Raw genomic sequence first — 13,566 nt, 5'->3', positions numbered from 1 at the left:
AGTTTCAAAATGCATACACACACACACACACACATAAAACTGAACAAGAGAGCATGAGCTGAATTGCGGGAAGGGAAGAAAGAGCATCCCAAGGAGATTCGCCAACAAATGCAGAGTGCGGGGCTCGATCTCACAACCCTGAGATCATGACCTGAGCCAAAGTCAAGATTCAGACGCTTAATCGCCTAAACCACCAGGTGCCCCCAGATATATAAACTTTAAGTAATTCAAGCCACAGAAAGACATTTGGCCATTGGACGAAGCTATCATGAACAATTGCCAGAATCACATAAATAAAAATCAAATGAAATGATAGTGACAAAGATAGGCCCCGCCCCTCTCTGATTTTTAACTAAAAATCACTTGGCTTCCTTGATTTCCTTTCAATGGCAGCTACTAACTACTTTGGACATAGCCAAAGTATACCATCATTTACCCACGATTTAGAAATTGTTACAACTATTTCTCTAAACTCCGGGTTTGGAGAAAAGTGCTGCAGTCAAGAAGGGTGATCACTTCACGGCTGTTACCACATTTATGGAATGAGCTGGAATGAACTCTTGCAATAAAATTCAGTTCCTTGGGAATGTCAACATTTCTCAAGTGTCTGTCTACCATGGGCTGTGTGACATTTATAAGAGCTACCATGGACCCAGCTGGAAGACAAGACAGAACTTCTACAGTGGTGATATGCTTTGGTCTAGACCCCTGGTTTTCAAAACCGTATTGATCAGAATCACTTGCAGGGATGGTGAGGAAGAAAGATGCTGAACTCCAGCCCCAGAGATGCTTATTTGCTGGGTCTGAGGTGGAGCCTGAGAATCTGCATTTTGCATAAGTTCCCGGGCAATTCTGAAGCTGCTAGTCCCAGACCACACTTGGAGAACCACTACAGGTCTCATGTGGCAGAATTAAGATTAAACCCCAGGTCGGTCTGATACAGAAATGCAAACTGATACCCGACAAGACACCTGCTAGCCTCCTAAGATTTCTCCAGCGCAGAGATGGAAGAGGTGAGGAAGCATGGGTACATGAAAGAGAAATGGATCTGGAGGCAAACCCCGGAGGCGGAGTTCCCCTGCTGGCCCTGTACGGGCCCATTGCTTAATTTGCCTGATCCTTACTATTTCCATCAGTATGCGAAGAATTCTCCAGTATTCCCAGTACTCTTGCCAAGGTGTTCTGAAGACAAAACATGATCTTTGCTGTCAAAGCATTTTTAAGCTTTGAAATGCGACCACTAGTGTTGTTTTATGATACTCATTAGGAATCCAAAAAAAAAAAGCAGGAATAAAGGTGAACCAAACAAGAAAAACAAAAACATGCCCGTGAATGATCTGGTCTTTAGTTTAAAAGTTGAGACTACGTAAAAGGAAATGCCAAACACAACAGAAAAGTTTACTGGAAGCTTCAGGAGCTCAGTGATCTTAAGGATGAATGCACTAACAGTTTTAAGGGTGGGGCAACTGCCAATTTTTTTCTAATTTTTTTTCAACTTAAAAAGTAAACATCGTTATTTCTCTAAGAGATGGCCTTCTGATGGATACTGAAAAATGATTAATAATCATGTAATTATTATTTGATTATTATGTTTATATAGTATATAAATACTTATATAAAATTTTAAATAAATCTATATAAATTTAATATACATTTATAAATATAGTTACATAAATAATTGCGTCTTATTGTCTGATGTAACTATTTTTGAAGAGTAAAAATTTATGTTAGCAGCTTTCTTGGGAAGTATGGTTTTCTTTATTTCATAGAATACTGAAAATATTGGGGGCACCTGGGTGTCTCAGTCATTAAGCGTCTGCCTTTGGCTCGGGTCATGATCCCAGAGTCCTGGGATCGAGCCCCATATGGGGTTCCCTGCTCAGTGGGAAGCCTGCTTCTCCCTCACCACTCCCCCTGCTTGTGTTCCCTCTCTCACTGTCTCTCTCTCTGTCAAATAAGTAAATAAAAATCTTAACAACAACAAAAGAGACTCCTGAAAATATTTTATTTAAAAAATGCAATTTTACTACATTGATCGTTGGCTTTTGTCTGATGCTTTTTTTGAAAATATGCATTTGACTTCATTTGTAACACATGGCCAAACCAATGAAACACAGGATTTCCTCCCAATAAATGATTTCATCACTGTTAATCTTCATTGAGCGTTAATACAAGGGTAAAAACTAAGACTTCTTCTTCCTACTCCATGAAAATTCTCATCATAAATATTTGCGTATCAAGAGCAGTAATTTCTAGCAAAATTAATATTTACTAGCACAAAGAAAAAGGGCTATTTTATATTAGATTAATAAAGGAGAGACTTTGCTCTAAACTGAGAAATCTCTCAAGACCCTTTGGGCTCTGCTTTTGTCTCTGTCTTTTCCCTCAAACAAATGGCTTATTTTATCTTAGTTCAATATTTGATATTAAAGCCAACAGACTTTCATATGTCATTAGGACCATGAAGAATGATTGCATTTCCCCCCACCAATGAAATATTGCTTTCCTTAGACTATATGTTATCTTTGCTCAGTGGAGTGAAATTCTTATTGATTTATGGTGTTAAAGTTCTGTTTGTGTTTACTCACTTTTGATGAAAATGACGAAGCCCTGTATTGGTGTGGCCAGGGTTCTGCCCTTAAATGGAGTGCAGATGTCTTCTTTTCTTTCTCTGATTGGCTTGTTTTTATCTTTTAAGTGGCTTGACAGAAGACAACCAATTTAATGCCTAGCATGCAAACTAGAATACTTTAAAGAAATCAGTAATTACAGAGTAGAGAGCAGGGTCCCACTGGCACGGTTTCACTCTATTTTATCGCTTCAATGCCTGTGCATTTCTCATGCTTCCCCTTTGTGTTGTGTACAAACGTTTCTTGAATGCTGGGTATATACTCCAACTTATGTGCGAATGTCATTTAGCATTCTTAACAATCACGCGGCTATGAATGTACAGAAAAACTGAGTTTCCATAGAGGGCACACATTAGTTGTTCAAATCGGATACTAGAGACAAAGACGGGTCCAAAATCAGCTGTGCCCTTTACAAGCCGTGTGATCTTCGAAACATTGCATGGCCACTTTGTGCCTGCTTCCTCATCTGTAAAAATGAAATTTGTCATGGGAATGGAAGGGTTAATATCCGTGAAGCATGCCCCTTGGGGCAAGCAGGTCGTTGTTAAACAAAAATTGATCAGTAAATTGAAAATATTATTTCTGCAGTCAAGCGACACATGTTAATTTGTTACCAGTAGGGGAAACATCTCAGAAGGTTCACCACGTGATGTCCCATCATTCATAGAAAACGGAGCAAAATATCTTCTAGTCACAACTTTGGTAACACAACGTTTAGGTTGTGGACACAGTGAGGCCATGTCATCATTGTGACACTATCCCTAAGTTTCAGAGAAAATGAAAAGTCTCTGAAAGATGCAAAATCTGCCTACCCAGGCAGCTTCCAAGGGAGAAAAAATGAGACAGAGGGCTGAGTTGAAAGGGTGAGTCAAGCACAGTCTAATAAAGACAGAGCAGAAACAAGCTACGCAAGACTGTGTTGATTAAAAAGGAGTGTTCTGGGGCACCTGTGGCTCAGGGGGTAAAGCCTCTGCCTTCGGCTCAAGTCATGATCTCAGGGTCCTGGGATCGAGCCCCACATCAGGCTCTCTGCTCAGCAGGGAACCTGCTTCCCTCTCTCTCTCTGCCTACCTCTCTGCCTACTTGTGATCTCTCTCTGTCAAATAAATAAACAAAATGAAAAAAAAGAGAGAGAGAGAAGGAGTTTTCCCAGGACAGATCTGGCACAACATTTTGAGGCTATTTCTAATCTTCAATGCTTTTTTTTTTTTTTTTAATTAATGGTGGAGGAACTTAGCTATCGGTTTAACATGTCCCATTTTCTCAGCTTAAAAGAGGGCTAAGTTATGCTGAGCCAGGACAAATCTTGTCTCTGTGGGGAAATGGCTGGTGACTTCAATGAACAGGTACCATTTCGTGAATGAAAGGATTTGGGTGAAGGCAGAAGTTTGGTTGCTATCCATTCAGCACCACCGCACTACTCAAGTGAAATAAGACGAGAGGCTCTAAACTTACTAAAATACCTAGAATGACTTTATTCCCAGTGTTCACCTTTAAGTGTAGAGGTAATCACACAACCAAAGTGAGACTCTGAAAAGCCATTAAACCTTTAACACTTCCAAAGCTCATTCATGTGCATGAGTCTCACTTTTTGCTGGTAAAAGGGACAAATCAGTGTTATTACAACATATACCAGAGTGAATTAAGACTCTCTTCCACCACAGGGATGGCTCTTTGGAGGCAGGAGCTATGTCTCCATCATTTGTTTTATATTCTGCATGGCAAATATCAGGAGTGGCAGATTTACACTGTATGGATTTAGCTAACCTGGGACCACATGTTCCAGAATGCCATTCTTTCCATAGTTCCATATTGGCCTGGACTCCCTGGGAAATGTTTTGGATGAGATTTGTAAGATGAAAGGGAAGCAAGATCCATATTCTTTTTATAGCAGAAGGTTGGCATAGAGCATGAGGCTCTGTGGTCATTCACAGAGGCTGTCACTGATCGTCTGCCTTGTGTGATTGGCACGGACAGCAGGTAAACCCACGGTTTCTGTAGCTCTCTTCGTTCAACTTCTATGGCTCCTGTTTACATGATGGCAGGTACCAGCTTCTCTTGCTGGCTACCCTCATTATCTAATTGGAGACTTAAGCATCTCATCTCAAGGTGAGAGATGGACATGAGCTCCGTTTTATCCTGGTGGCTTCCAGCTCATTTTCACTGGTTCTCATCTGTTTGTTGTCTTCCTTCACTTCACATGCATCTGTCACCCTGAAAATTCTATGTGTCAACCACTTGGAGCTTCTCACATTCTTCCAAACATGTCAGGCTCTTCATAAATCAGGAAGACGTTTCTCCTTTCTTTCAGGTTCCCTCAATTCCCCAGGCATAGCTGGTTTTTCTGCCTGTGTCTTCCTTTGCTAAGTTTTGACTTTCTCAATGGTAAGCAACTGTTAAATTTATCTTTATAAACCTAGTGCCCAGTGACAGGAGCATTGCTCACTGAGTTGGAAGAATGGAGGTGCCATTTGTTCAATTCAAAAAATGAAAGTATAAAGGATGACAATGTTCGGTCCATTGAATAGCAGTGGGGTTACCAAATGCTATGATTGTGATGCCTACAAAAACCATGTCCACAATACCATACTAATGGTATAGTGATTGCTGTGGTAATTCACTTGTATATAACTAGTATAGTCCCTTACTTTCCACACAAAAAGAAGTGTGGTGACTCTAAACAGCTCTTGTCTCCAGGACACAACGCTGGACTTTACTCACCTCCTGGTTCTGCTCAGTCCGTACTCCCGTGCTTCTGTTTCACAAGCTGCTGCAGCAGATCAATACCAAATTCAATGCCGAATGGAGAAGTCGTGTCCACTGTTTACAACAAGAACAGAAAAGATTTGATGCAGTCATGCAGAAGAAACACACAAAATAATCTGCCTATAGCAATATAATGCATGGAAATATTGTCCTGGTTTCTCCATCATGCTTAACTTCCGGGAGTGTAAAGCATAGTACATTTTGCTTCTGTTGGGTTTCTTTCAGGTCTGCTGGTTTGTGATTTTGCTCTCCTTAGTTATTTTTCTCCAAATGTTTCTCTAGCTTTTCAACTCCTGATGCCAATGGTGCAATCTTATCATCGGCTCAATATTGTTATCGAACACAGCTAAATAAAACTTTAGTCATAAGGAAATGGAACCGCTTTCTATTCCCACAAAGCCTAAATTTAAATATGTGTAACTTTGCTCAAATTAGTCACACCACATTCTCCTTGAGTGTTATCTAACCACCCACAAGTTGGCTCAATTCTGACCCAAATAAAAGGCAAGCTAAACACACGACAGGAACAGGCTTCTTGCTGTGATGATCTTGGTGTATGGCTCATAGTCTTTAATGTCCTGGCACCTTCTCAAGATTATTTGCAAGTCCAGGGAAGGATTTTACTCTATCATCTATAAATAGAACTCAACAGTACATTACCAGAACACTAGAAGGTCAGTTAATAACTTAATAGCTCATCAAAGATGGCCGAGTGTGTCTTTCAGGTAAGTGCTACGTGGACAGAGCTATTTTGCTCATACTCTGCAGACTCAATGGGCTGGCTTCCTGCTAGGGGTGCCCTGAATCAGAGATCGACTGCAGAATTTTTGTGGTCCAGGCTTTGTGCTAGGTGCCTTGTTTTGTGATGTTACTTTTGGATTATTTTCCCAAAGTAGAGACAGAATGTCCTGAATTACCCATTGTTTGGAAAAGTCTCACATGAGATATGAAGAGTACATAATTGTGGAAAGACTGGCCAAGTTTGTGGGTGAGTAGATATTTTTCTGGGGCAGAGCCAACTAACTAATCAAGTAGTAACCTAACCCAAGAATTTAATCTCCAAAAATTATCCTTTAATAGTACTTCTCAAAATTTTCCATTAAATGAAAAACCTAAAAAACAAAACAAGAGAAATGAGTATGTTACCATTAACCCTACCCCAAATCCTAGGGAGATCTGAGAATATAACACAAAAAAATTGGGCTGAAGCTCAAAATATTCTGGTCTTAGGATTTTTTTTTTTTTAATCTGTGTTGATTTTGAATTCTGGATGTTTTCCTCAAAACACCTGAACTACAAATTAATCCTTTGCACTACTTCTCAGTTAAATTATTGAATTCTTCTTATTCTCAATACTAATTAATGCTTCTGAAATGTATACCATGTTTTCCTTCTGGCTTCTCATAGATCCTGGCAGTGTTACTACCATGAACAGAGTCATTTGGAAACCAGACTCCTACACATGAAAAATAAAGTGCAGGCAAATATAGGAAAGAATATATAGTAGCTGAAAAATATGGTGTAGCATGTGAAGTTAATGGAAGAGGAGACAATGCCGTTAGAAGGATGGACCATGGATGTCTTTTAAAGTAACCCGTTCTTTGTCTTAATTGAGAGAAATGACTTTCTCTTTGGCCAGATTGCATGGTAAAAAGCTGTAACAGTGAGAAGGCTGTATTAAATTAATGGCTACTTCTCTACCCAAATCATCTCATTTTTAGGCATATCTCTTTTGCAGAATTAAAAATGTAGTAACTATTAAAGTGTGGTTCTTAAGTTCTTTTCTAGAAATTGAAGCTTCAAATTTAGAATGTCTGTATGACAAAATACAATCAGGGTGAAAATGCCCTGTGTCACTGTGATGGTTAATTTTTGTATCAATATGATGTGACTGGGCTGTGATGTCCAGTTGTCTGGCCAGTCATCATGCTGGATGTTTTGTGAAGATATTTGATAGACGTGATTAACACTTACAATGTGTCCACTTTCAGCAAAGCAAATGATCCTCCAAAATGCATGTGACCTACATCCAAGCAGTTGAAAGTTTTAAGAGCAAAACTGAAGTTTCTCCCAAAGGAGAAGCAATTCTACCTCAAGATTGCCTAAGTTTCCTGCCTGCTGGTCTAACTAGCCAATTTTGGACTCAAGACTACTATCTCGGGGCATCTGAGGGGTCAATTAAGCAGCCAGTCTACAACTCTTACTTTAATTTCCAACCTTCCCCCTAACCTACAGATTTCAGACTTGCCTTCCCTGACAATCACATGACTGATTCTTTAGAATAAATCATTCTCTGTCTCTCCTTCTCTGTATATCCTATTGGTTCTGGTTCTTTGGAGAACCCTGAATAATTATCAAATGAAGGGAAGAAGATGAATAATGTAAGGCACTGAAACCTCTTGTTGTAAAACAGTTCATAGTAAAAACAGTATCTCAGGGCACCTGAGTGTCTCAGTAGGTTGAGTGTCTGACTCTTGGTTTTGGCTCTGGTCATGATCTCATTGGGATCAAATCTTGGGTTTTGATTCTGCTTGAAGATTCTCCTTCTGACCCTCCATTCTTCCTCACGCATATGAGTGTGCTCCGTCTCTCTCTCTCTCTCAAATAAAGTAATCATAAAAAACCCCCCACGATATCTCAGTGTTTAAACATTCTGAAGTCTAAAAAGAAACACTGAACAATATCCACAAGCCCCAAAGAAGGCCATCCCCCTATTGCTTTCCTGAAAAAAGTTCAGTGGGCTGGTGTGCTAGTCTTATTTTATCACCATCCTAGGCCACTGAATCTCCCTTAATGACATACAGACCTGCCTTTTTCTGCCAGACTGAGGGCAGGAACCAGGTTTTTGTTATCTTTGTATCCAGATTGAATAAAAGATTATTGATTGCCTGGGAACATGGTTCTAATTTACAATGGAATATAACAAAAAATCAAAATTCATCATAATAAAAATGGTTTTGGTCATGTTTCCTCAAACATACTTTTTTCTTAAAAAATATTGAAATAGTTGAATGTTCACTTTAAGTCAAAAGAACAAATCATATGCAATATAATCTGAAGTATGGAACCATCTGAAGTCTTTTAAACTACACATGTAACTAAAATAAAATTAAGAATTGAGGTGATACTTCAGGACCATATTTAAGGTGAAAATCTTCTTTATTTGGAATTGTCAAGTAAATCTACTTTAGGGTTATTTTTCACTCAATTTGACTTTTCCTCCAATTTCCTTTGTATCTGTGGGCAGTTTCAGGTCTATTTTGAAGAGAAAGTGAATGTGGGGCCAAAATAACCGGGAAAAGTTGTATTTAATAGTGAAAAGTGTCTTTAAAATGTGATGTACATTTTGCATCTGAATTCTTGGTTTCAGAGTAGAAAACCTTGGAGGAAAAGTTGATCCCATCTTTTTCATGCAAGAGCAGCTTTAAAAAAATAAAGTCATCCACTCCTTACCTTTTAAAAACCACAAAGTTCTTTGCAGAACTGTCTGTTCATGTCCTCTGCCCATTTCTTGATTGGATTATTTGCTCTTTGCGTGTTGAGTTTGCTAAGTTATTTATAGATTTTGGATACTAGTCTTTTATCTCTGACACATTCAGTTTGTAGAATCCTCTCCATTCTGGAAAAAATCCTGGCACATCCACATGACCTCATCTACAACTACTCTTCCCTTTTCAACTTTGGTTCAGCCACATGGATCCCCTCGCCTTCTCTCAAACATGCCGGGAACACTCAGAGCCTTGCTATAGCTATTCCATCTACCTGAACCATGCTTCTCCCAGGTATCTATATTGTTCACTCCTGACTCACCACCTCTAGGTCTTCCATCAAATATTGACTACTTCATGAAGCTCCCTTTGACAATTTTATTTAAAAATGTAGAGCTATGATAGGCAGCTTGGAAGATGGCTCCCTAATATCCCTGTTTCCTAGTGTTCACGCTCTTGTGAAATCCCTCCCCTTGAGTATTGGCTGGAATAAGTGACTCATGTCTAATGAATAGAATTTGGCCAAACTGAGGGGACATCACTTTCAAGATTAGGTTTGAAAAAGACTCTGTCTCTCTCTTGTTTACTTGCTGCTTGCTCTAATGGAAACCAGCTGCCATGTTTTGAGATATTTTATGGACAGGCCCACATGGCAAGGAACTGTGGAAGGACTCTCGCCAGCAACTAGTGGAGAACTGAGTCCCCCCTCCATCCAACTGCCCCAAAGAAACCAGTCCTGCCAAGTACCATGTGATGGAGCTTGGAAGAGAATCTTCCCCCATGCAAGGCTTGAGATGGTTAGTCCCAGTGGACACTTTGACTGCAGCATGTGATCCAGAGGACCCAGACAGCCTGGATTCCTGACCCAGAAAACTGGAGATGACAAATGATTGCTGCTCTCAGACACAGTTTTGGGGAAATTTGTTACACAGCAATAGATAATGAATACAATACTCTCACTCCTCCAGCCCCCATCTCCAGTAACTCCTCCCTCCATCGTATTTTCCTCTATACTGCTTATCACCACTAACATGCTTTTAATTTTACTTCTTGATAGACTCTTCCAACATCTACTCTAAAATGAAAGGTTCATAATGCCAGGAATTTTTGTCTTTTTCTTTTCACTAATATGTCATTTTCATCAATTTATGTCTAATCAATGTCTGGCACAGTCAGTCAATAAATATTTGTTGAATACATGCTATATTATGCATTGACCAATCCTCTGTTTTTCCTCCTTCAGTAGTCTCAAATTCTGAAAGAAAGTGGTTTCACCCATTAAACAATCTTCCACTCAACCTTTAAGCTTTAGGGCTTGTCACTTAATAAATATTTGCTGAGAGAATCAATCAATAAATCAATCAGAAAAAAAATGTTTCTTGCTAAGTTCAGGACCAGCTAAATCAGGGAAATGACAGGATGATCCATTATCTCTATGTCAGTGTCTTATAGGGGTTAAGAAGCTGAGATGATGATGGTAAAAACAAAATAAGACAAAAACAAAACAAATTTTAAAAAGCAAAGAAAAAAAAGAGAGAGAATTCTGGAATTTGCTTTTCCACAAACAAAATGTTGGTCATTGTCTTCTTAAGAAAATGAACTTCTTTCCCATTATTTAAAAAAAAAAAATCTATTAGTGGCAAAAACAAATAGAGTTTCCTCCATGCTGGAGGAATTGCTTTTACCAATGCAACATAAGTAATTGTAGAAGAAGAGCAATGCCAGCCTTCCCTTGGTAAAAAGAATCAAGGTAGATTCTTGAGGACTAAGGCTTCAGTCATGTTGAGTTATAGAGCTGTGATGATTGGTTCTAGATATGTTAATAACAATATCCATGAACAAGGCATCACTCAGAGGTTCATAGGAAGAGCGTACTGGTGACCTACATGTTCTCAGACATATCCATGCACAAGGACCACACATGAGAGATCTCTGGGGGGCATTTCCTCTTTGCCCTTTATATCAAGCCTATTGTGTGCTAATGGAAAGCATGCACATTTTATTCCTAAACATAAGTTCAAGACCACTGTTCCTAGAACAGAGAGATAACATAGAAGACTTGAGGATAAATTCATATGGGACAAAAGCTGAGGAGTTTGTTCAGATGATGGGTATTATAAATTTGAAAAAAAGATTTACCTAAATATATGAGTTGCTTTAGCACTAAATATTTGCTCTAAATGTTCTTTATATGTCTACCTTCTTCCCTAAAACTATACTTTTTGCCAATTCCTAATTTTCAACTAACTCATATCCAAGCCTTCACTTGGACTCACCACTAATATATATATATATTTGCACTATATATATATAGTGGAAGAAACATAGTTTTTCCAAAATCCTTGAAAACTCTTATTCTCTTGCAAGTCAAAATATACTTTTTTAGGAAAGTGTTTTCAAATAGCATGCTACTCAAGTCTTTTCTTCCAATGTCAAATGTGGTCATGGTCTTGTTTTGAATGAAACTAATGTCTTGGATTTATGACAGTTCTCATGTTCTAAAAATAATTGTAAGCAGGAGTTACATCTGCCAGTTACCTCCAGTTCCTCATTGTGTCTTCCTCCTTCTCTGTCTTTGTCTTTGTCTCTGTCTCTATCACTCTCTCTCCCTCTGCTATTTGAATGGACATGAACTCTGGACCCTGTTCGCCTTTAAACCTCTTTTTAGCTTCATTTCAAGAACTCCTTAAATGGCATTCTACAAAACAGCTGTAGGTTAGGTTCCTCATGTCACTTTACTAGTTAAGATCTGACATAGAGAGTAGTTGGCCTACAGTTTCCAAAGTAAAGTGGCAAAGATACATTAATCTAATGTTTCTTCCTGAGGCTCTGACTCTTGCCTAATTATAACATTAATGCTCAGCAGAAATACTCCTCAGGACTATTTTCCTAAAGACCTTTCAGGTTAGTAAGATCATCTAAGAGCTTAATGTACCTGATCAAAATCCACCTGGTTTGTAGAAAAGTTCTTGTTTACCAACCATACCCACTGCCAACAGAAACAATTCAATTAGAAAAGATAGAGAAGTCATAGTTTCCAGAGGGCAAAGATAACATATCCACACTTGTCTCAATAAATACCCAAGAACAAAATTTCTAAGATTTTAATGCACGGGGTGGGGTGGGGGGAGCTATAGAGAATTTAAAGTGAACACAACAGAATGAAATTCTCTACTTCTAATTTATGATAGGATTAACCTAGAACTGGGTACCTGGCTGGTTCAGTCAGGAGAACATGAGACTCTCGATCTCCCGGTCATGAGTTCAAGGGGCATAAAGCTTACTTGAAAATAAAAAAAGGCCTCACAAAGAAGCCTGGAAAAAAGAGAAAGATATTAAAATAAGTCTATAGATGTGCATATTTTTATTTCCTCTCGTATCATTATTTACAATTCTCAGGGAAAATTAACCTATTTTTCTTGAAGTTTTTTGAGGGGATGTGTAAAAGCGCACTTCCATGCTTAAAGCTATATATCCATACATGTGTATACACTTAAACAGGATGCAATTATTTGCTTTAAGGAAAAATTACAGAATATTCCATATGGTATTGAATATGGAATACAATAAAGTCACTTTTAGACATGTACATATATCATGTCATGTAAAAGTTATTTAATAAACTCTGTAAAGACCAATTGGAGAATACCTTGGACCAACGTTTCAAAATAACTCAAGGAATATGACACTCTACTTACAGCACTTATATAGGAAATTAAAATATCTCAGTTGTCTTTAACTCAACATTGACATTGACATTGCTGCCCCTGAGACAGAAACTAGCGTGAACAAAGCACAGGCTGAATGACTTTGTATAATAACAAAAATAGAGCAATGCTTACCTTTATTCACTCTCCCCGCAGAGGATCTATGAGCTGGGTGCTCCCAAGTGAGCAGGGATAAAAATGTTCTTTAGTTAATAATAAAGGAAAGAAAAACTCCAGACACCAAGAACCTGAGTTAACCATTGACACAGGTTTGTTCCTACAGTTCCACCTGAAAATCTACATAGGCAGCCCTTGGCATCTTATAAAGCAGGCGATAGCCGGTCAGCTGAGACAGAGGTTACCTCACAGCCCCGTCCCTCTGGAGGAGGTACAGCGTGAAGGGCATTCAGGCATATCCTGACTAAGTTTTCACCAGGTCAGGGATAGAAAGGAGGAAGATTTCCTGGGCCAGAAATATGTTCAACAAATACGGATAAACAGGGTTTTTGAGAGGTGACCTATGGAAATGCTCCTACCCAATGCAAAGAAATCCTTCTTACCAGAACTCTTTGTCTACCTCTCAGCCAGTGAGGGCTGAGATCCAATGCCAATGAAAACTGAGACAGGACAGCTAGAAATAACTAAGCATCCATTCATTCCTTTATTTGCCATGCCTCTAATGATTAGTCACCCTGTGCTAGGTGCAGTTCCGAAGAACTAGCCTAGCATCTTTGAATAAACCCTGATAAATGTTTTTCAATATTTCCTTAGTGATTTGGGGTCTCTTCTGATTCCATATAAATTTTAGGATTATTTGCTCCAGCTCTTTGAAGAATACCGGTGGAATTTTGACCGGAATAGCATTAAAAGTATAGATTGCTCTAGGCAGTATAGACATTTTAACAATGTTTATTCTTCCAATCCAAGAGCATGGAATGGTCTTCCATCTTTTTGTGTCTTCTTCAATTTCTTTCA

The 13,566-nt window shown here is 38.8% G+C and overlaps 1 protein-coding gene across 4 annotated transcripts in view; it reads right to left on the bottom strand.

The window, feature by feature from the left end:
- KCNJ16 (potassium inwardly rectifying channel subfamily J member 16) overlaps positions 1-13,102 on the bottom strand; it is a 54,018-nt gene extending 40,916 nt beyond the window's left edge. For all 4 annotated transcript variants that reach the window (XM_013054488.2, XM_013054492.2, XM_004749071.3 and 1 more), the window contains exons 1-2: positions 12,727-13,102; positions 5,352-5,450 (exon numbers count right to left, since the gene is read on the bottom strand). The gene's annotated coding sequence lies outside the window, so the exon portion shown is untranslated. The remainder of the gene's footprint in view (positions 1-5,351; positions 5,451-12,726) is intronic.
- Between the last annotated feature and the right edge of the window lie 464 nt (positions 13,103-13,566).

This window comes from Mustela putorius, unplaced genomic scaffold, assembly GCF_011764305.1.
Source record: "Mustela putorius furo isolate JIRA1106 unplaced genomic scaffold, ASM1176430v1.1 tig00000487_pilon_pilon_pilon, whole genome shotgun sequence".
Classification (NCBI taxonomy): domain Eukaryota; kingdom Metazoa; phylum Chordata; class Mammalia; order Carnivora; family Mustelidae; genus Mustela; species Mustela putorius.
This window is presented reverse-complemented; position numbering and strand designations above follow the sequence as displayed.